The following is a 23,227-nucleotide window of genomic DNA, read 5'->3' as shown; positions in this document are numbered from 1 at the left end:
TTTTTTATAACAGTTTTACGATCACAGCAAAATTGAGAGGAAGGTACAGAGATTTCCCGTATATCCTCTGCCCCTACACGTGCATGGCCTCCCCCATTATTACCATCCGCCACCAGGGTGGTACATCTGTGACAACTGATGAACCTACACTGACACAGCATAATCACCCAAGGCCCGCAGTTTACCTTAGGGTTCACTCTTGGTGTTGTATATTCCATGGGTTTGGGTAAATGTATAAGGACATGTATCTACCATTGTAGCATCATACAGAGTATTTTTACTGCCCTAAAAATCCTCTGTGCTCCACCTGATCATCCCTCCCCCAACACACCACAGTATTTCTTTTAGAGACCACTGAAGACTTACCTCCTCTGTGAAGTCTTTTCTAGTTGCTTGCTCCCCAAAACACTTTCACCCGTCCTGAAATCCTACATTATTTTGATACAAGTGTAAACCACAGCATCCCATACCCATACATACACATTTCCTAAGTGTTTTAGGTACTTACTTATATCTGTTGGCTGAAACAACTTGAGAGAAGGGGTCGTGACTTCTACTTCTTTCATATGCCTCATTGCACCTAGAAAAGGGCTTGGCATTTTATTGTTAGTCTGTTGGTAACTGATAATTAATCTCAGAATGTCCTAATATTTATATATCCTATGAGGCAATCATAAAATTAATTTTTTAATGTCAGCAAAAGACTTTGAACTATATAGAGAAAGTGTAATTATCACAGTATACATAATGTTATTGAATTAAGAGTAATGGTCCCAAATATTTGCAACGATATTCCTACTATAATACTATTATAATACTATAATTATAATACTATAATACTATATTACTTTTCTGTCATCTTTAATAAGGGATGTCATAACTCCATTGGGGATGGTGATAATCAGTTCAGATGGAATTACCTAGTACAATCTGGCACAATAGGCTTATCCTACAGGGGTATCATTTATAACTTTTTTCTTTAGAGATGGCTTTCTTTTCCTATGTGAGTTCCATTTGTCACATGGTAAGGCCTCCCATGGAATCTCCATGCTTCTAAAGAATGAGGCTTTTAGTTACCCTGTATGGCTTTTTTTTAAATTGATGACTCATGTGTACTTAATATGCTCCATCTTTAGAATCTCGGGCTGAGGTCACCCTAAGCAAGGCTGCCCAGTGAAACCTCACACCATGAAAATGGTCAGCGTGCTGAGAATGGTATGTCTTTGCTAAGTTTAGGAGGCAGCAGAGAGACAAGTTGCTTTCCGATTAAAATCAGGGCCAGATCTGATTCTTTGTTGAATACGATGCTTCAGAGTCTCACGTGTCCAGGAGTATCGTCAATATTTTGGCAAAGAGTTTTGGTGTCTGATTTTCATCGTTCAGGTGGAATATTTGTAGTGCTTTTAATAGAATCAGAGGTTGCCTTCTCTGCAGTAAGAATAATGTACTCGTTGGCGCTATAGGGGAGAACCTTGGTTTTACTGAGAAATGTAAAAAAATATATATTAATAAAGAAAATGTCCCATAAAATAAATCTTTTTATTATGTTATGAAACTCTGGACATGGGAAAATACTATATACGGGTAATATGTGAAAGATGGAGATTTCCCCCTAAATGGCTGTAGCCTATATTTTTCTCAGTGAAAATGGTCTCTTGTTACTTTCATAAACAAAACTGTATCTAAATATCTAACTTACCTGTGTAAATATTTCTCAATTATTTAGACATATGCTCTTGTTACGTGGAGCCAACTTTTTTGAAGTCTGAATATTTCTTTTATTTTTATTGAGGTAACATTGGTTTATAACATTATATAAATTTCAGGTGTACATTGTTCCATTTCAATTTCTGTGTAGACTACATCATGTTCACCACCCAAAGACTAATTATCATCTATTACTGTACACATGTGCCCTGTCACCTCTTTTGCTCTCCTCCCTCCCTCTTTCCCCTCCGGTAACCACATGGAGCCATTTATAAGTAAAACTGGAGTTTATACAGATAACTCTTACTAGAAATATATGCTAAATGGAGTAGGGTTTGGGGCATAATGAATTTGTGATTCCAGAAGGGCTTTCCTGGAGAGATGTTAGGTAGAACACTGCTAGGTGTCAAGCTCAGGGGAGAGGTGGGATCTAGGGCTCTGTGTCCAAAAGAACTTTCTATGAAGGAAATGTTTATATCTGCTGTCCTGTATGGTAGCCTGGTTGCCACTAGCCACATGTGGCCTGTGAGCATTTGAAATATGGCCAAAATCCTGAAGAACTGAACTTTAAATTTTATTTAATGATAATTAATTTAAATTTAAATAGCCACATGTGGCTAGTGGCTGCTGTATCAACATCACGGATACAGAGACACAAACACAGCACTCGTCTAAAGAGACTGTAGTTGAAGCCAAGGGATAGAGAGTAAAAGGAGAAAGTCAAGTCCACAGACAGATGGTTAGAGAATGCCTGTGGTTAAGAGTGGGAGAGAGAAAAGAACTGGCCAAAGATGAAGAGAGGACATAGCCCAAGAGAAGGGAAGACAGATGAGAACGGGGAGTGTCACCAGCGCAGGGGAGAGAATTTCAGGAAGAAGACATCTGTAGTCCCAGTGGTGCTGCAGAGCTGCAGGATGAAAACTGAGAACAGGCCATTTACTGAGCTGCCATTTAAAAGGTGGAGTTTCAGGGGCCGGCCCGGTGGCGCAGCGGTTGAGTGCGCGCCCTCCGCTGTGGCGGCCCGGGTTCGCCGGTTCGGATCCTGGGCGCGCACCGATGCACTGCTTGTCAAGCCATGCTGTGGCGGTGTTCCATATAGAGTAGAGGAAGATGGGCACGGATGTTAGCCCAGTGCTAGTCTTCCTCAGCAAAAAAAGAGGAGGATTGGCAGATGTTAGCACAGGGCTGATCTCCTCACAAACTAACAAACAAACAAAATAATAATAAAATAAATAAATAAAAGGTGGAGTTTCAAAGGAATACTGAGTGTTGATATCAGGTTGTTGGTGTCCAGAGGTGCTTGGCCAAACTTCACTTTTAAGAAGTTTGTGGACAAAGACGGCAGAGCTGGATCTAAGGGAACAGTGGGGCTGAGGGTAGGTTTTTTTGTGGTTTTTTTTGGAAGAGGACAGTAAACAGGCCTATAGATGGAGATACACACTTCTCCTCTCATAACTCCCGGCCTGCCCTCGCTCCCTTTATCCCCGACAGATGTTTTGATCTTCCATTTCACTTGGGAGATTGAGGTCTTCTCAACTTCTCCCCATCCCCCAAATCTCCATTCCTTGCCTTCCCTTTCTCCCCTTTCCACTTCACCAAGACAGGATGCCTTTCTATTAAGATTCGTTCTGTTGACCTGATGCTACCACCTTCCCAGACTACCTCAGACACCTCTTTACCCATCCCTCCCCCACCCCCGAATCACCCTCTCTCCTCCCCCTGCTAGCTCTCCCAGGCTCTTTATCACCAGCTTCATGGGGCCTGGAAACTTTCCCATAGAAGGAGGTAGGTTGATCAAAGTTCCTGGGGTTCTTTAGATATGGAATTATTGTCAGCAAGGTCTTGAAATATTTAGGACCCATTTTTTCTAATCTTCTCCTGACTACACACCTACTCCCCTTCTCTCCCTCCACCCTATTCAGGTACCTATATCCTCACATAAGTTAATTCATCTCCACCATTTTCTATATTGTTTGACTATTTTTATTTTTTATTTATTTATTTATTATTTTTTTTGTGATGAAGATTCACCCCAACATCTGTTGCCAATCTTCCTCTTTTTTTGCTTAAGATTGTCTCTGAGCTAACATTTGTGCCAGGCTTCCTTTATTTTGTATGTGGGTTGCTTCCACAGCATGGCTGACAAGTGGTGGAGGCCTGCTCCCGGGATCTGAACCTGCAAACCCGGGCCGCCGAAGCAGAGTGTGTGAACTTAACCACTGTGCCACTGGGCTGGCCCTTCCGTGTCTTTCTTTTTAAGAACTGTTTTAAATTACACACTCCTAGAGGACAGACTCTGTCTATGAGGCACTTGAGAGATGTTTTTTGAAAATTACTTTGTAGTTCCAATTAGTTAATAGAAAGGTTTTTTTGTTTTGTTTTAAAAAGTGGATTACCATTTAAATATTTTCTAAAAGTATTGAATGTTAAATCCAGAGATTGGCTTTGCAGACCCTTCAGCACAGTGACTAATACATAAATGACTATGAGTGAGGATGTTCCAAGGAAACATCAGGTGACAGTGAACGTCCTAGCTTCATTTTCTGCCTGTCCCAGTACCTTACCATGCGTCACTTCATATATTTTCTTGTTGGATGTGTTAGGCCAATATTAGTGGCAGAACTGTCTCTTAACCCGGGACCAGACAGTATCCTGCCCTGAAAACACTGTCATTGTGATCTCCTAATTGCTGGGTGAAATGTTAGGGTGTCTGGAATTCCCTTTAAAATGCTCCAGCATCTCCTCCCAAAAAAAGTATGTGAGGAGGTAGATAGGTGGTTCGTTAATACTAGTTTATTTGGGGCCGGCCCCGTGGCTTAGCGGTTAAGTGCACGCGCTCCGCTGCTGGCGGCCCGGGTTTGGATCCCGGGCCCGCATCCCGGGCCCGCACCTACGCACGGCCTCTCCGGCCATGCTGAGGCCGCATCCCACATACAGCAACTAGAAGGATGTGCAACTATGACATACAACTATCTACTGGGGCTTTGGGGGAAAAAAATAAATAAATAAAAATTTAAAAAAATAATAAAAAATAAAACAACAGTTTAAAAAAAAAAATACTAGTTTGTTCACTTTGGTGTATGTTTAAAACTTTTCCATAATGCAAAGTTAAAAAAACAAATAAATGACAAAAGAAAAATGATAATGTCTATATTGACCATTTGTCCTTCCTGTGCTGCCTGCTATCTGCCAGGATCTTCATTATTTTATCTAATAATCACAATAGCCCTAAAGAGTTAGATGAGGGGTAAGTGGAGCCTTCAATGGCTTAAGTAAACTCCCCTGAGGACGCCCCAGTGAGGTGTGCCGTGCCTGTCTGGTCCCCAGAGCCCCTGCCTATTGTCTGCCAGGACAGTGATACACCGCAGCTGTACTCCTCCAAACAGAGGAGCAGACTCGCTGAGAAGGGAAACCTACTCCACAGATAAGGAGAGGCAGCATCTACTATTTGCCAACAAAACTGTTTCCATACAAAACAACAAATATCGAAATTTACAAGTTGGGATCATTTTTTTGGTCTCTAAATCATGGCTTGAATTGATGTTTAGGTTCCTTTCAGGAGACTGCCTCCTCTCCTCACCTGTATCTTGCTCTTTTCTCATGCTTTTCAGTAGGATGATAACAAACTGAAAAATAGAAATCACTTGTAATGGATCCAGCCGTGACTGACGCCAATGCGATTGTTGGACTGGTGATTGAAAACACTGAAAACTAAAGTCAAATCTTCACTTTAATTTAGGTACATTTTTCTGGTTTACACTATTAATTCATACAAAAAATTTTTTAGTTATTAAATATTTTAAAGAGTAAAATGCAGAAGTACCTATCTAGACCATGGTGAATTTAAATTGATGGTGTACAAATTAGTGAGACGTCACTGTCCGGACACTGCTTACAACCGCTAGCAACTTGGTATTGTTTACTAATTCCCATGCCAGCCTCTAACCTCTTTTTTATTCCTTTCTCTTTTCTGAGCAATTCCGGGGACACTCCTGAAAGTCACTGAGCAAAGACTTGCTAGATCAAGAATTGCCTTTTTTAGGCACTTCCTTTCTCGTGATCTTCCCTTGTTTCAGCCCCAGTGATCCTCAGGAAACCTTTCCTGGTGGTGATGGAAGATTTGTTCTGAACCTCGTGTGACCTGTGGCATCCTTGGGTTTGCACACAAGTGCACACAAGGTGTGGAATATTTTTCTTTGCAAAGCTAACTGGCCCAGGTAGGACTTGAAATCTGACTTCATAGGTATCACGTCAACCAGTCATAGACCAGCCTCAAAACACATGAAGGGCTCAAAGAGACTCACGTCATATGGTTGTCAACAGAGAAATATTTTTGTCCAAACCGTCTGTACTTAAAAGAGAAGCAGGGCGCTGATGAAAAGTGCTGAAATCATTTCACTGTGATGTGCGTGCGTTATTGAAAGAAAGGATGGAAACTCTGATTTGAGAAGAGCTTTGTCACTCGGGTCTTTTCAGCTAACATGCAATCCTATCCATGGTCTTGTGCTTTAAAATGTATGTGTTTTTATTGGCAGGAAAGAACTTCTATAGACCTTTCCAAACAGCAGCCACTGGTCTCTAGCAGTACTTACTCCCATGTTAAACATTTCCTGATCAAGAGCCTGAAAGGAAACAGGAAACAATGTGCACAAATTTAGCAGACTCTGCTCTCCCTCTGCCTTTTTAAAGTCATAATAATGAAAGCACATTTGTGAGTCTGGGCTCTGTGGGGAACAGCTAAGTTATGAGGAAAACAAACGATAAACCAAGGGTTTGTATGTTCCTAAACAGTTGTAGGAAATGGTCTCATAGGCTCAACACCAACACTTGCACGGATAAGAGTGAGGGTCCGTTGAACAGTGGTGTTCTGTTTTTGGACCTTAAATGGTCCGTCTTGAGACGGCACATAAGAGCCCCTGCCATCTTGGAATAGTTCAAAAAATGTTTTATATTTTATATATACGTGTGTATGTGTGTGTATATATTATATATGTATACACATACCTATATGCATATAATTTTTAAATTAGGAAACTCTTTTTTTAACCTGAAAACAAGCAATAAGTAAGATGAGCTGTGTTTTGAAATGGTCAAAATGTGCATGCCTTTTTTCTTTAATGGAATGTAAATTCCTGGCTTTGAATTTACAAAGGACAGTGATTTGAGTGCAGATAAGATCACAGTTGCATGCAGAGCATGAGCCCTGAATGTTTGTTATCTTTGCAATATCTGACATGACTTGTTTATAGGTGGTTGTGGCGCAACATGTCAGCCTGAAGTGCCAGGTTTGCTGACTGCAAAATACCTGGGCAAAGACCTCTCCTGAAAAGAAGCTTGCACATCCTGACTGGGAGACAATTCTGGGGTCACTGAAGAATTGAGCACAGGAAGCTCTGAACACTGCACTTCCTTTCTTCCCTCCAGAGCTGTAATTGCTAAGTGGGAAAGCATACAGGCTCCCCCCTTCCCCTGTGAGACAAGACGCAGGTGATTGTAAGATCCCATCTGCCTGAGTTGTACCATTGTCTACTATAGCAGAGGGGTCAACAACCTGGTCATTCTTGTTGATTATCTGCCACCATATACCAGTGGCCCCAACTGACAAGAGAATAATTGACAAGCAATTAGGAATGCCAGCTAGGTGGTGGAGGGAATGTGAGGGGGCAGAATAAGCCACAGAGGCCCAGACCTCACGTAGCTGGAGAGACATGATCTCCACAGTCACCACTTCACTCAGGCATCTCTGCCACCTTTCACATGGTTTATTGCAATAGCCTCCTAATTGGTATGCCCTTCTGGCAATCTTTTCACCCATAATTCTCCATATCTTGGTGACATTGAGCTTTTTAAAATTCAAAATTGACCAAGTCTTTCTTCTTCTTAACACTCAGAGGCTCCCTATTGCTCTGAGAGGCTTCTGTGGATGGCCCCTCCTCCCCACTCGAGCCTCATCTTTCACTGCATCCCCCAATCTATGTTACGCTGACTTGTCTGCAGTCCCTTGAACATTTCCTCTCTTCAATAGTGTTGGAAGCCTTTTCTTATTGGGGACTATTCTCTTTCATTATGTATTCTGCAAATGATTTGAAAGAAAGGCACTAATATTCCACATGTTCAAGGTTGGCTGATGGGAGCAGTGCATTGATTCTATTCATTGATTTTTGTTCTACTTTATTTTTAATGTTGTTTCTACATCAAGTAAAGGTCATTAGGCCGTACACACACCTCCTGTTAGGCTAGTGCTTAAAAGCTTATTGCATTACTTGTTATAACTTGCTCACGTTTCTTCAAGGACTTCATGGGAGAGCACTTCCGTTCTCTCCAGGTGTTCAGAGATTTTTATATTTTGATAGAGTGTCATTCCTGTATCTCTTCCAAGGTGGGGTCTTATTGTAATTACATGCTCAGGAATCCTGTTGTAATCATAGGACAAGACAAGTATATAGAGGGAGCCGTGCTCTGATTCAGTAGTAAATCTGAGTCCAAAAATAAGGTCAAACATGAAAATGTAAGTCTAAAGGTAAAGTTTATATATTTTAAAAATTTTGTGTTATAAATATTTTATTTAAAATTTTGAATGGTTAATTCACACATATGATTGAAAAGCTAGAAAAGGGATAATGTATGCAAGTATGTGTATATTCTTTTTGTTTTTCACACAAATGGAGCATATTATAGACACTGTTCAGCAGTTGGCCTTTGTCAGACATCAAATATGCCTTGGAAATCTTTCCCTATTAGAACATGGGGAGATTTTCCATGCTTTTTAGTGGCTTCAGCGTACACAATAAGTGGTGTACCCTAGTGCCGTCCCCTCTTGACGGACATTTAAGCTGTGGCTGGTCTTTTGCTATCCCAATCCGTGCTGCACGAATACATTATACACACATCTTATCACACATGTGAGAGTATTTCTCTTGGTTATCTTCCCAGCATTGGAACTGCTGAGTCAAGTGTATATAAATTTGCAGTAGATTTTGCTAAGTTGCCCTTCATAGGTCTGTTTTCTCACACTCTTGCCAACACAGTATATTATTGATTGTTTTGCCAATCTGATGTTTTAATTCCTTTGCCAATCTGATGGGTGAAATGGGTATTTCCTTGTAGTTTTAATTTACATTTCTCTTATGAGTAAGGTTGAGCGTCTTGTCAAATATATATATATATTTTTTTGTGAGGAAGATCAGCCCTGAGTTAACATCCATGCTAATCCTCCTCTTTTTTTTTGCTGAGGAAGACCGGCTCTGAGCTAACATCTATTGCCAATCCTCCTCCTTTTTTTTCCCCCAAAGCCCCAGTAGATAGTTGTATGTCATAGTTGCACATCCTTCTAGTTGCTCTATGTGGGACACGGCCTCAGCATGGCCGGAGAAGCGGTGCGTCCGTGCGCGCCAGGGATCTGAACCCGGGCCGTCAGTAGCGGAGCGCGCACCTAACTGCTAAGCCACGGGGCCTGCCCCCTTGTCAAATATTTTTAAAGATATTTGTGTTTCCTTTTCTGTGACTAGTCTGTTCGTATTCTTTGCCTGTTTTTCTGTTGGATTGTTGGTTTTTTATTGATTAATAAAAGCTCTTTACATAGTAAAGAAATTAGTTCTTTGTGAAGTGAGCTGTAAATCAAATATTTTTCCCTTCTCATTATTATTATTTTGCCTTTACTTTTGGCATTTCTTGCTATACATTATTTATTATTACTATTATTAGTCAGACATCAATCTTTTTTTTATGGCTTCTGATTTGGATCTGACTTAGAAAGGCCTTCTCACTCTTAGATTATGAAAAATTTCTTTCAAATTTTCTTCTAGTACTTTTTTTCCCCCAGTTTTCCCACTTAAATATTTTCTCCATCTGGAATTCGAATTCATCTTTGTTTAAGGTGAGCCACTTTGGCTTTTTTATAGATGGCTGTTGTATCAGTCAGGGTCCAGTCAGGAAGACAGACACCACTCTAAATATTTCAAACAGAGAGGAGTTAACAAAGGGATTTGGTTACACAGAGGATGGAAAGCTGAAAGAGTCAAAGGAGAATGCTGAGGTAACCAGAGACAGTGACTCCAGGAAGCAGCTACTGCCTCCAGAGCTGGGGACACGGGGGCAGAGGGATAATTACTGGACCACAGGCGTTCAGGAGGCAGCTCCTGCTGTACCTCCGAGGGAGCTTGACGAGGCCAGTTCTGGAAGGTCTGAAGAAGCTGGAACCAGAATAACTGCTACTGCTAGAGCAACACAGTCACAAACAGGACAAAACAGAAAGGGACTCCCTTTCTCCCCTTCCCACCTTTTCATATCCCTCTAATGACGCCTATTGGCAGAACCTGATAGGAAGCAGCAGGCACAGGAGTCTGGGAAATGCAATTTGCAGATTTCCAGACTCAGTATCACAGAGTAGAATAAAGATAAATGGTTTTACAATTGAGAGATAATAAGTAAATAACCAGTAATTGAACAATCAGTTTTTCCCTATGCTTTGAAATGTCATTTTTATCCTATAATATAATATTTGAATCTATTTCTGGATTATAGTTGAGTCCATAGATTTCTCTATTTCATGCTCTAGTACCACACTGTTTTAATTATTGTAGCAGTATAATATACTTTCACATATGGAAAGGTCAGTCTTTTCTCATTACACTTTTTCTGAATTTTCCCAGCTATTCTTATTTACTTTAGAAAGAGATAACTTTATACTCACAGGATCTTTAAAGGAATTTAAAGATCAGAACACTTTTTTAAAAAAAAAAGACAGTTTTTTTCTTTTGGACATTTTTCATGGTAATCAGAACCTCCATATATTTGCAGAATAACTACCTAAAAATTTTAAATGTCATTATGTCTTTTTAAATTCTATTCCTGTGAACTCCAAATCAGTTTTAGTGTTATTGTATTGACAGTGGTTGAGTGTGTAGAGAAAGTGCAGAGATCTTTTCCTTTGTCAGCAGTTCTTTCTTTACTTCCCTACTTCTAAGTTGATGTGAATCACCAGAAACAGAGACCCAGCTACGAAGCTTTGTGTAATCCAGGTGAGAGCTGGTGATGGCTCGAAGTAGGGTGGTGAAAAGTACTCAGATTCTATACAAATTTTGTAGGGGAGCTGATGGTATTTGATGGCGGGCTGAATGTCAATATGTGAGAAAGAGATTAGGTCAGGCTGTCTCTAGTTTGTTTGACTCAGCAAATGGAAAACAAGGGTTGCCATTTACTGAGATGGGGAAGACTACAGGTGGAGCAGAGTAGACAAGTGACCAGAAATGTAGTTTTGCACGTGTTGTGTTTGAGATGCTGTTAGACATTCAAGTACAGAGAAATATCTAGCAGCATTTGGATATGAGTCTGGAGTTCAGGGGGAAGGTCTGGGCTGGCGTTATCAATTTGGGAGTCAGCTGTATGCAGATGGTATTTAATGCCATGAAACTGGGTGAAATCATGAAGAAAATTAATTTAGATGGAAAAGATAAGAGGTCCAAGGACTGAGCCCTGAGGAATTCCCTGAGAGGTTGGGAAGATGAGCAGGATTAACAAAGGAGAAAAAGAATGAGCAGCTAGAGAGATAGGAGGGAAATTAGCAAACTAGATGTTCTGGAATCAAAGTGAAGAATTTTTCAAGGTGGAGAGAAAGATTAAATGTGTCAGATGCTGCTGATGGATCAAAGAAAATGAAGAATGAGAATTGGCCATTGGATTTAGCAACAGCAAGGTCATAGTTTACCTTAATAAGAGGTTTCAGTGGAGTGATAGGGGCAGAAACCCGATTGGAGTGGGCTCAAATGAGTCCTACTCATTTGGCAGAGAGAATATTGGAGGCAGTAAGTATAGGCAACTCTTTCAAAGAGTTCTGTTTACAGAGAAGGAGAAAAATGAAGTGGAACCTGTAGGAGTCAAGAGAGGGTTTTGTTATGATGGTAGAAATAACAGTATGTTTGCATGCTGATGAGGATGAACTAGTACGGGAGGGAAACTTTGATGATGGACAAAAGGCTGGAGCAATGTCCCAGGTAGTAGAGAGAGAATGGGATCTAATGGGTAAGTCAAGGAGTTAGTGTTAACTAGAAGCACAAACAGTTTACTTCTAGTAACAGAAGAGAAGATTATGTATATGGACAAAGTGCAGTAGGGGTATAGAGATGGTGGGAGATTGTGGATGTTCTTCTATAGTTGTTTCAATTTTCTTAGTGAGCAAGATAGCAAGAGGGAAGATGTGTGAAATATTTGATAAGAGAGAAGTTATAAAATGGTAGTATACGAGAGTAGACTAGAGTAGCGTGATTTTTTGGTAGCATTAATAGCCCAGTTAAGGTTAGTGATCATGAATTTAAAGTGAGATCAGTTGGCATGATATGTTTTCTCTACCTATGGGTCCAGGCATTAGAGTTGGGATTTAACCAAGAGTTAGATTTAACCAAGGCGGTGGTTTGACCAAGAGTATAATCAAGTGAGAGAAGGGGCATGAAATTGAGGGTGTATGCAACTGAAATTGAAGCTCAATGAGAAGGAAAATGAGCACATGGGGGGAGGGAGGGTGAAGGCCAGTGAAAATACGGTAAAATAAATGGATTGTAGATTCTGTTGCCATCCAATGATTGTTAGTTTGGGTTCTAGAAGGGAGTGAGCTAGAAATAGAGGAGATGGTGGTGGAGGGTTGAAATTATAGTTGGTTGCAATATTTGGTAATAACGACAAGGACTAGAGTATGACCATAGCAGTGAGGAGCTGAAGTAGCATGAAGGACAGAATAATTAGAAGAGAGAAGCTCAGGGAACTGGGAGGTCAGGGCATCAGAATAATCATCCAAGGGAATATTGAAATCACCAAGAAATTTGACAGACGTAGTGTTAGAGAGAGCAATGGCAATCCAGGAGCTAAAATCTTCAAGAAAGGAAGGGGAGTGAATGACCCAGGGATGTGAATGGCACATGACTACAAACAGAAAGGATACAAACTGATATTGTCATGAGATTCAAAGCCAGGGCATTTTAGGGAAGAAGAAGAGAGAATGGTGTGGAAGCAGTGATGGGGAGCAAGGTGGAAATCTATCCCACCTCCAGGCCCACTGGGACAAGGACAGTGGGAAAGAAACTATCCATTCCTTCTTCTGAGGGCTCTTGGAGAAAGTGGTTCTCAAACTTGGCTGCAGATGCCTGGGCCACACCCCAGACAAATTAAATAATAACCTCTGGATGTAGAAGGTAGGCATCAGTATTTTTTTAAAGGCCTCATATGAGTCCAATGTGCAGCCAAATTTGAGAATCACTGCCATAGAGCAAGGTGGTGAAGGGAACATTCTCAGAAGAATTTGTGGACTTAGAAGAAGTGGCTTATGGTTGAATGTGAGTTTCAAAGAGCACAGTGAAAGAGTTTCAGGAGGTGGGGATAGGGGAGATAAAGGATTAGGAAAGATAATGGCAGGACCAAATGCAGATTTGAGTCTGGGAGATGAGGGGGATGAGTTTTCTCTGGGTTTTACTTGGGGTACCTAAAGTACCAAGTCCCTCCACTTCAGCAGCTGTAATATCAGAAGTACATGATCATTTTCTTATTTATGGCTTTGGTGAGTCCTTAGGAGCTGTGGCTAGAAAAAGCAACGTCAGGAAGAGATATTTCAAATGGTTTTTCTGTGGTTAAGTCATCTTGGGATATAAGCCTTCAGAATTGATTCCCATGAGTATGACACCATTTATGAGATGGCCACTAGAACTTCAGCTGGAAAGAGTGAGACCATGTTGCTGTAGCTCCATGGTGTCTTGCTAAATTAGCTCTTGGGATTTAGCATGTATGAAGAGTGGCTGCAGAAAGAGGGTATTCAGATTACATACTTGTTGGCCTTGAAGGTCATAGAGAAATTGAAAGGAAATCTAGGGATAGTCTCATAATATTATTTAAGACTGGCCGCTGTTGAACATGAAATGATGAGTTCAGCATTGAGAAATCTGGTAACACTGGTTGTCTGACCTCATCCACCTACGTCTGTGTTTAGTCATCTTCACCATGCTTTCATCTGACCATTGGCTTGTGGATGATGAAACATGATGATGACAGCTCAGATAAGGTTCTTAACCACAAAAACCCAGTAGAGGTCAATGCATATCAGTTGTCTGAAACAACGTTTGGCAACTTGATAACTACAAATAAGCAGCAGGAGTTTAAAATAAACTAGGGGGACCATGAGCCATTTTATTGACTCAATCATAATCAAGAAAGTTCTTTCCCTGAAAGTTCCCAGCTATTAATATGAATCTTGGCCAGTGGTTCTTGGTTATGGAAAAGCTTTTGCATTGGGAACATTATACAAGCTAGTAAGGCAGAGATTTTTAAACATCTGAATCAACATCATGCCATCAGATAAATTAGCTCAGGCTTAGGCTATCATGAAAAAAAATTCCTAAGGAGCTGTAAATAATGAGACCATGATATGGAACATGCTTGACCAGAGTGCTCCCCACTTTGAATGATGATTGGTTATTGAGAGTAGTTATTGATACGCTTATAACAAAATCAAGTTTTCCCAACATCTTCCCTCAAGAAGACTATAAAAAATTGGTTGACTAGAGGAACTGCATATGGGAAGAAAGCATGCTATAAATAATACTTTACTTATGTACTGATCTGAAAATTAAGGTAAAAATATTGAATCAAATATTTTGAGCTCAGTAACCACATTCCTATTGCTAATGGACAAGTAATGTATTTGAATACACAGTCAAATTTCCGTAAAATGTCAATTACTATTTTAGAACATTGATTTTATAGCATGTCAGGATTCCCTCACGTGTGCCCAATGGCATTCAAATGCTTATTTAAAAAATTGATCTGGCAAAAATTATTGCTCATTTCCCATTTTAAAAACTAATTAGCATACGGATTAATTCCTACTTGAGATTGTTGCAGTGTATTCACTAGTGATTTAATATAATGGAGATCTCTGGTCTGGTCTGAGAATCATGAGACCTGGTTTCTAATATATAATCAACAATTAGTTGTATCTCTTTGGAAAATCATTGGCTTGTCTGGACCTCTGTTTCCCTAGCTGTAAATTAAGGGGTTAAAGTTCTTTCCTACTCCAAACTCCGATGATTCTATGAATCAAATGTTCTGCTAAGGCTTGGAGCCATCTAGGTTGGCCAAAAAACTGGAATCAAAGTTAATCATACCTCATGACTTCTCTGTGCTATCCCATGCTCTAGAACTTTCCTCCTATCCTTCCTTCCAAAAGGTGGCTTGATGAATAATTAGCTATAGCAGTTACCTTTCCAAATCTCATTCCTACTGGATTATAAAGTCATGCAAGGATTGTGCCTTACTCATGTGGGATCCATCACAACAACTAGCAGAATAGCAGCTTTACACATAGCTGCTAATAAATTAGTAAAAAGAAGGAAGCAAGGAATGGAGGGAGGGAAGGAGGAAGGAAGGTAGAGAGAGAGGGAGGGAGGGAAGAAGGAAGGAAGGAAGGAAGAGAAGGAGAGAGAAAGGAAGGGAGGAAAGAAGGAAGGAGGGAGGGAAGAAGGAATGCAATAACTAACTGCTTCATCCATGGTGTGTGCTGGTGCCAGTGGAAATAGAAGCAGTAGCCAGGCCCTTCAACTTTCATCGAAAGAAGGGAACAGGACAAATTAAAGAGATGTTTGGTAAAGATTTTATTTAATTACTACAGGCATAATCACAGTAGAGATCTTTATTTTATAATTTTATTTATTTATTTATTTTTCCCCCAAAGCCCCAGTAGATAGTTGTATGTCATAGTTGCACATCCTTCTAGTTGCTGTATGTGGGACTCGGCCTCAGCATGGCTGGAGAAGCAGCGCGTCTGTGCGCGCCCGGGATCCGAACCCGGGCTGCCTGCATCGGAGCGCACGCACTTAACCGCTAAGCCACGGGGCCGGCCCGAGATCTTTATTTTAAACAATAAATTCAACACAATGGAATTCTAGTCCAACACAATTATTTAATCTTTCCCTTGGATTTTTTTTTTTTGGTATTAGAGTGTGATCCAAACCTTGGGTCACAGATTCAAGTAAGAAGAATTGTGAAAACTGAAAAGACTCAATTGAAAGATGGGACATGTAAAAATAGAGTAGACTCGATCAATTTATTGAAAAACAAGACATAACTGTTAGTTCTAGTGAAATGAGTATTAGCATCAATAGAATTTCATCCTTCTTGACCTTTCCATTCTATGTGAATAAAAAAATAAAGTGGTACATATTTGAGAAGTTCTATATTGATAGGTATATAGAGAATTCGTAACATATACTACTATTAAGAGTGCCAGCTCTGGAGTTAGACTGCCTAGATTTCACCCTGACACCACCAGTTATTAGTTGTCTGACTTTGGGCAAATCACTGAACTTCTTTGTACCTGCCTCAGATCCCTCATCTGCAAAATGGTGATAATCATATACCTATCTGATAAAGTTATTGTGAGGTTTAAGTGAGATCATGTTTGAAAAGCACTTTGCACATTTCCTGGCATATAGTAAGGGCTCAATAATATCAGACACAGAGACAGAGAGAATGTGTGTGTGTTGACTTCTGTATTTATGTATCTATTGAGAAAAACAATTCTGAAAAGATCTACTTCAAATTATTAATAGAATTGGCCCTGGGGAGGGGAATTTGGGAGGATGTGACATATACCTTCAGTTTTTCTTTAATGTTGATTCTGTAATGTTATCATTTTTTTTTCTGAGGAAGATTTGCCCTGAGCTAACATCTGTGCCAGTATTCCTCTGTATGTGTGTTGCTGCCACAGCATGGCTGCCAACAAGTGGTTTATGTCTGTGCCTGGGAACCTGACCCTGGCCGCTAAAGTGGAGTGCCCTGACCTTAACCACTAGGCCACGGGGCCAGCCTGTTGATTTTTTTTTATCATCATTTATTACATTATAATTTTGAATCTTCAAAAATTTTGATAGCAGATCTAAAGAGATAATTTACCAAAGTAAATTGATCTGGCGAGAACACAATTTAAACTAGTTTATGCAGGATCGTGGCAGCAGAAGAGGCCATAAATAACAATTCCTTTTATGAGGGGGCAATATTTATATGCACCTTCAAATCTCCGGTCTCAGTTAATCCTTTGGGTTAGGACGCCGCTGTTTCCACCAGCCCAGAGCGGGTTGAGCTGCGCCTGGCTCCTCCCCTCCCCTCACCTGGAGAAGGGCGGGCGCAGCTCACACGTGCCGGCTGCCTCCAGCGCCTCACGACTCCGCCATGTGGGTCCTTCCCCGCCGGCCCCAGTTTAAAAGAGACAAATAATAACTTATTCACATAAGCTTGAAACCCAGTAGAGTGGAGAGGGAACATTTTCTGATGAACTGGCTGATTTGCTTTAGATTTATATACAGACCTCGGTGAAAACTCTCAAAATACGTGGTAGCCATTCTGGTAATTTCTTATATCTCGTAAAGTTTAAATATATTGATGTTTTAGGCTTTTGCGGCTGGTAAACTAAAGCTTTTCACCTTGTGGGTAATTGAACATGGTTAGCTGTGGTTGAGATCTCATTTTCTGGCTGCAGATTCACAAGATCCCCCAAAGAGTCTCCTCACTAATTGTGATGCATTCCTGTAGCTTTGAGACTCAGCCCTGAAAGCTGTGCTTTGTGCACTTGATCTGCAGCGACCTTGGGAGTGTGCTGCCCGTTGAACCAAAGGTCTTCCTTGTGAAATCATAGAACAGTGCCCCAGTTCACTTTCTGTCACTTGATATCACTGAACAAAAATACCATTATCAGTGTCTGAGAAAAAAAAAAAAAAGATATGGTACCCTGTCTCTTTAAAAGGTGAAGGCTGGCAAGCACAGGAGAGTTAATTCTTTTGGGGGCTTGTGCCTGGAGAATTTTCCGGCCCAGAATCAAGCTAGTATCAAGCTAGATAATTAATTATGTCAGTGAAAAGCTCTGATGGTCTGTTCTCTTCAGAGAAAAGTGACGTCATCCATAGAATTCTCTGGTAATAGAGAAGCACAAAGCTGCGAGTACAGGAAATAACAGACAGATGTCCACGAGCCCATATTTTATCCATTTCAAAGTGCGTTGCAAGAAGTCATGCTCCAGGCTGTTTCCGAGTAGCGGTGGCTTGGCAGGGGTCTTGGAGAGTCAGAGAAGTAAGTTCACAGGATTGGGGTCACTGCCTCACGTGCTCTGGGCTGGAGATAGAAGCAGCATTTTTAGAAAGTTATGAAAAAGATGACAGCGCTCAAAAAATGTTGGCAAGACCATACAAACCAGTCAAGCTGGGGAAATTGGAGCAGATCGTAGCGGCGCCGTTTGTGGATGACTGTTAGCACAGGAAGCATTACCCAGCCAGTGTCATCCCAGGGCCTTCCCTTGCTTTGTGCTTATAATCAGGTTTTCACAGAAAACTTTTACTGAATGCCACAGCAACTTGTAGTGGAAAGAATAAATATTTTGGAGTCAGATAACTCTGTTTCTTATGAATCATGTGACCTTGGGCAAGCTATTTAATTTCTTTGAGCTTTATTTATTTATTTTTTTTTTAAAGATTTTATTTATTTATTTTTTCCCCCCAAAGCCCCAGTAGATAGTTGTATGCCATAGCTGCACATCCTTCTAGTTGCTGTATGTGGGACTCGGCCTCAGGATGGACAGAGAAGTGGTGCCTCGGTGCGCGCCCGGGATCCGAACCCGGGCCACCAGCATTGGAGCACGCTCACTTAACCACCAAGCCACGGGGCCGGCCCAAGCTTTATTTTTTTATCTATAGAATGGAGTTGAGAAATAAATTAAATAATACCCCTGAAAAGAATTTTGTTCACACTAGCATACAATGTAAGTATTGGTTGTTATTAAACTCAACTCTGTCCTTCCCTGAAAAATATGTTAGTTTCATATTACACATAGAGAACCAGACATATTAGTTGGAATAGATGTTTACTTACACAAGCAATTTTAGGCATGGTAGAATAATCATTGTTTCAAAACTTCAGGTACCAGAGGACCAGAAAATATACCATTAGAGATTTATTCCTCTGAGTTGAAAATACCCATTCCAGAACTTTCTTTTAAAAAATATTTTATCTGATTATTAAGGTAAAGCCAGTTCAATATACATCATTTAGAACATGCATTCTCAGTGAGAGCACTGCTGTTCCCAACAGGGTGAAAATTGGTTCTTAGAAAAAAATTTTAGATGTTACAATGGTTTGTGGCCGTTGAGAAGACCACAATACTTAAACAGTTATACAGTATATCTGTATAAAATTTAAATTTTTAAATTTTGTTTTAAATGAAATTTTTAAAATTTCTTAAGGGGGGATGATTAGGAAAATAAAATCTAAAAAGTCTCCTTAGGAGGGTGAAACTGAAAAAAGTTTGAGAAACACTGATTTAGAAATATTAAAAAATTACAAAGAAAAATATCAATCACCCATAATTCTACCAACCCGAAAAAACAAAAGTGAATATTTTGGTGAGCTTTTTTCTTCACATATATTTTTTACGTAATTGCAAGCACAATATACATACAAATTTGAATATATATTTTTATAAGCATTTCCCACATCATTCAACATCAGTTGAAATATAATTTTTTTTTGCTGAGGAAGATTCGCCCTGAGCTAACATCCATTGCCAATCTTCCTCTTTTTGCTTGAGGAAGATTGTCCCTGAGCTAATATCTGTGCCCATCTTCCTCTACTTTGTATGTGGGTTGCCACCACAGCATGACTTGACGAATGGTGTAGGTCTATGCCTAGGATCCACACCCGAGAACCCAGACCACCGAAGCAGAATGTGTGGAACTTTAACCACTTGGCCACAGGGCCAGCCCCTTAAAATATAATTTTTAAAGTCTATAATATTTTATCCTATGGATGTATTATATATTACTCAACTATTTTCTTATTATTGAATATTTAGGTTGTTTACAATTTTTCCTGTTATAAATAACATCATAATGAACATATTTGTGCACCAATCTTTGTCTTTCTTGTTAAACTCCTCAATTAAAAGGTATGACTATTTTTAAAGTCTCTTGTGTGCTTCTGTTGCCAAATTGTATTCCAGAACCCATATATCCTGCCAACAAAATTATGAGAAAGCCCATTAATCAAACTCTCACTTGTAATAACTATTATAGTCCTAAAACGTGTCCTGATCTATGGGGGAGCAATGGTATCTCATTATTGCTTTAATTGACATTTCCTTGGCTGTTAGTTAAGTTGAACTGTTTCCTAATGGACATTTTATATAACAGCAAATTGTCTATTTGTACCTTTCGTACATTTTCCTAGTGAGCCTTCAGGTCTTTTTCTCTGATTCGTGTGAACATTTCATAGTTGAGGACTTACCCCCTGTCTGTCATGGTTGTTACAGATATTTCCTTTTTCTTGCCATTTAATTGGCTATAATTTTTTTTTACACATAGGCTCTCTAATCTTTTTCTTTGTCATTTCAAAAAAGTCTTTCCCCCATGCAGCAGTCAGATAGCTACTCGTGTATATTCATCCATTCATTCATTCATTCGTCTTCAAACAGAAAAACCCACAAGACAAGGTTATGTGTTGATGGGCTGGTGAAGGTGCTGTGAGGAGCGGCTGGTGAGGGGCAACTCTGAAGCCCCGGAGCAGTGCCTCAGTGCTCTCTAATGCAGTGCTCGTGGTGACCTCACAGGAAATACCCGCTGCGGATGATGAGAACCCACTGTCGTTCATTTCTCATATGCAACAAGGAACCTGAATCATGCGGAGATTTGACAGGGATTTCATGAACATAAATGAAAGTAATAAGCCAATATCTTTTGGAATCTAAACTTTCTCTAGTGAAAGGTAAAAGGTAGATTTTTAAAAAGCTGTTCTGTCCTCAAATGAGAAAATGTACATGCTTAGAAAAGGCGAAAAAAAGGCCGTTCTCAAATCGCAGAGCATCGCGTAGCTCCTATAAACTCCAACAGTATTAGATGCAATACACAGAAGGTTTTCTTGTTTAAAATTTTTTGAATGCGCCCCATCTCTGGTCCATAGAGTGAAAAAGCAAGATAATTTTATGAGCAGATGTAATCACCTGCATTTTCTCGTTGAAAGGGTAGTTTTGGCATTCCGAACCCAGACACGGTCCCAGAAGGCCCAGTGGTGACCGTGAAAAGCAGTTGGCAAATCACAGATAGCTAGAAGTCTGTGGCTTTTTCAGGGACCTCCCTTCTGTGAACAAGGACATTCTAAGTAGGAGCTCTTATAAGAATTTTATTAAACATTAAAGATGCAATGTTTAAAAAAAATTATCATTTCTACTTTTTGTACTTTTGTTTTCTTTCCCTAAGTCGGAGGGCTTGACTTTTGTTCCCCCTTCGTTTCCAGGAAGGCCTGCTTTCAGCAGGAGTGCTAGTGCAAGCCGCTCTCTGTGACATTGTTTCTTACTGACGCCAGCTTTTAAATAGAATACTAAGAAAAGTTTAGAGAAAATGTTAAGTCATTTCTGCTGTAATATAATCTTTTGACAGTGGTGATGAAGGAACTGCAGACTCGAGGGTAAACAGTGTGGTCCAGGTTCTTGAGTTAGAGAAGGAGCTGCTCCTTCAAATCTCATCAACAAACAGTGCAGCCCGCGCAGGAAGAAGCACAGGCCGAGCGGGCGGGGCCAGGGGGCCTCGGGGCTGTGGCGTGGGACTCACAGATGTTGTTAGGAGTGGTTTGGGCAGTCACGGGATATTGAGAGCAACGGGGACAAGAAAACTGCCTCAGCCTTTGACTTATTCGTCAGTTTGTGGAAAGGCTTCTGGTTATGTTGCCCAGTCAACCCCACAGTTCCACCTCAGCCAACTCACTCTTACAAGAAAAGAAAAGAGAAAATGGCCTTTTATTAGGCATCTATTGTATTCTAGGCACTATGTTAGTCACTTCACATATACTTCATTCTCATACAGGTGGGAGACTGAGGTTCAGAGCCCTGGCCCAAGGTCACATAGCTATAGTAAATGGCAGAGCCACAGTTTGTCTGACTCCTAAAGTGCAGGGTAACCAACATTTGCCAGGTACCTTTATACATCAGCTCACAAAACCGGTGAGGTAGCTACTGCTGTGCTGGTGTTACAGATGAAGAAACTGATTTCAGAGAGGCTGACTCACTTGTTCAAGGTCACACTAGCAGTAGTGCTGATGTGTGTTTCTAACTCAAGATTCCTAAGCGCATGCTCTTTCTACCACATTGCTTCTCTTGAGGATGGGTAAAAATAAGAAAAAACCAGCTCTAATTTACCTCAGGAACTTGTTTAAAGAGAAAGACAAAAATCAAGTCGGTTTAGTAACTACATAACAACATACATCTTCAGGACATCAGAACAATTGATCCTTAGAATGGCCACTCTGAGTTCTCATAAAGACATTTACTTCTGTGCTTGATACTCTTTCTAAGAGAAGGGACGTTACAATACATTTGAGGATGTTCCTATTCCCATCTCCTCAAAATGAAAAACTCTAATGTTTAAAGTACTAACTCTCAATTACTTATAAAAGTAAATATCCAGTGTGACATTCCCTGTAGGTTCATAATGGCTGAGATATTCTTGTATTTTTGTTCAAAAAATTAAACGCTAACTGTTTTAAGTGGGTCGAATGTATGTTATAAATATAAAATTCACTTTGGTCAGAGGCTGAAATGAATACATCAAAACCCACAGCAAATCCAAAGGAATTCAATGTTATGTGATTCAAATAAACCTCATGTATAACTTCCCTCTAGACTATGTAGTCCTATCTTGTTTGATTGATATATTTTCCCTTTTGAAAAAGTATTACTCATGTTTCCCAGGCCTTACCAGTCAGGGGATAAAAACAAGATCAAAGAAACTTCACCCAGCTGTCTCTCCCTCTCCTGCCTCTGCGCCCACCTGCTCTGTGGATGCCAGGCTGCCTTGGTTCCTCCCGTAATGGCCAGAAGTCCCCAGAGGATGACCCACACATGTTCCACACCCTCTTCGGGACTGCCCTTTGCCATCCGCCATTTTGCCATTTTTCCTCCTCCAGCCCGCTGTGGTAATGACGGCTGCCCTGTGCGTGCCTGCTGGAAGCACGGCCAACACTGCTGTGTGCGTCCCGAAGGCTTGCTCTTCTGTTTATGTCAGTTGACGTCTACTTGGAGGCTGCTCTGGCTGATGTCTACTCTGAGAGCATGATACAGATATGGAGAGGGCTGCCCCTCCCCACTTCGCCCCTTGCTACTGAAGCTGCGATGCCTTGAATTCTAATTTACCAATTCCTCCAGTTTTTATTTGGGTCTTTTATGGCAGTCCCTCACCCTGGGACTTAGGCATGGATCAATGGGGGTGAGCTGGAGGGGGGTCTGAGTGACAGACACTGTGCTGCACTCAGACTCATCCTTCCCCTCTGACCCTGCACCGTTGTCCTTCAACCAAAATGGTGCTGTTCCTCCCTTGGGATGAGTTCTTTTCCCAGGAAGAGCCTTGGTGCCTCGTGCAAATAGCCCTGTGGCAAGGCCACCCTGCCAGTCATTTCTCCAGTCGGGATTACATGGAAGGATTTCACTCAAGCTTGAAAAATAACTTCCAGA

At 40.6% G+C, this 23,227-nt stretch overlaps 1 protein-coding gene and 1 long non-coding RNA gene across 2 annotated transcripts in view; one reads left to right on the top strand and one right to left on the bottom strand.

Annotated features, from left to right (window-relative positions):
* The window catches only part of FILIP1 (filamin A interacting protein 1), a 95,844-nt gene that overhangs the window by 7,464 nt on the left and 65,153 nt on the right, over positions 1–23,227 (top strand). The window lies entirely within an intron of this gene.
* The window catches only part of LOC147914486 (uncharacterized), a 107,791-nt gene continuing 99,897 nt past the window's right edge, over positions 15,334–23,227 (bottom strand). The window contains exon 4 of the long non-coding RNA XR_015555212.1: positions 15,334–17,850. This is a non-coding gene — a long non-coding RNA (uncharacterized LOC147914486). The remainder of the gene's footprint in view (positions 17,851–23,227) is intronic.

This window comes from Ceratotherium simum, chromosome 19 (assembly GCF_057802395.1).
Source record: "Ceratotherium simum simum isolate JZ-2026a chromosome 19, ASM5780239v1, whole genome shotgun sequence".
NCBI classification, from domain to species: Eukaryota; Metazoa; Chordata; class Mammalia; order Perissodactyla; family Rhinocerotidae; genus Ceratotherium; species Ceratotherium simum.
Note: the sequence above shows the minus strand (reverse complement) of the source record. Positions and strands in the feature narration are given on the sequence as shown.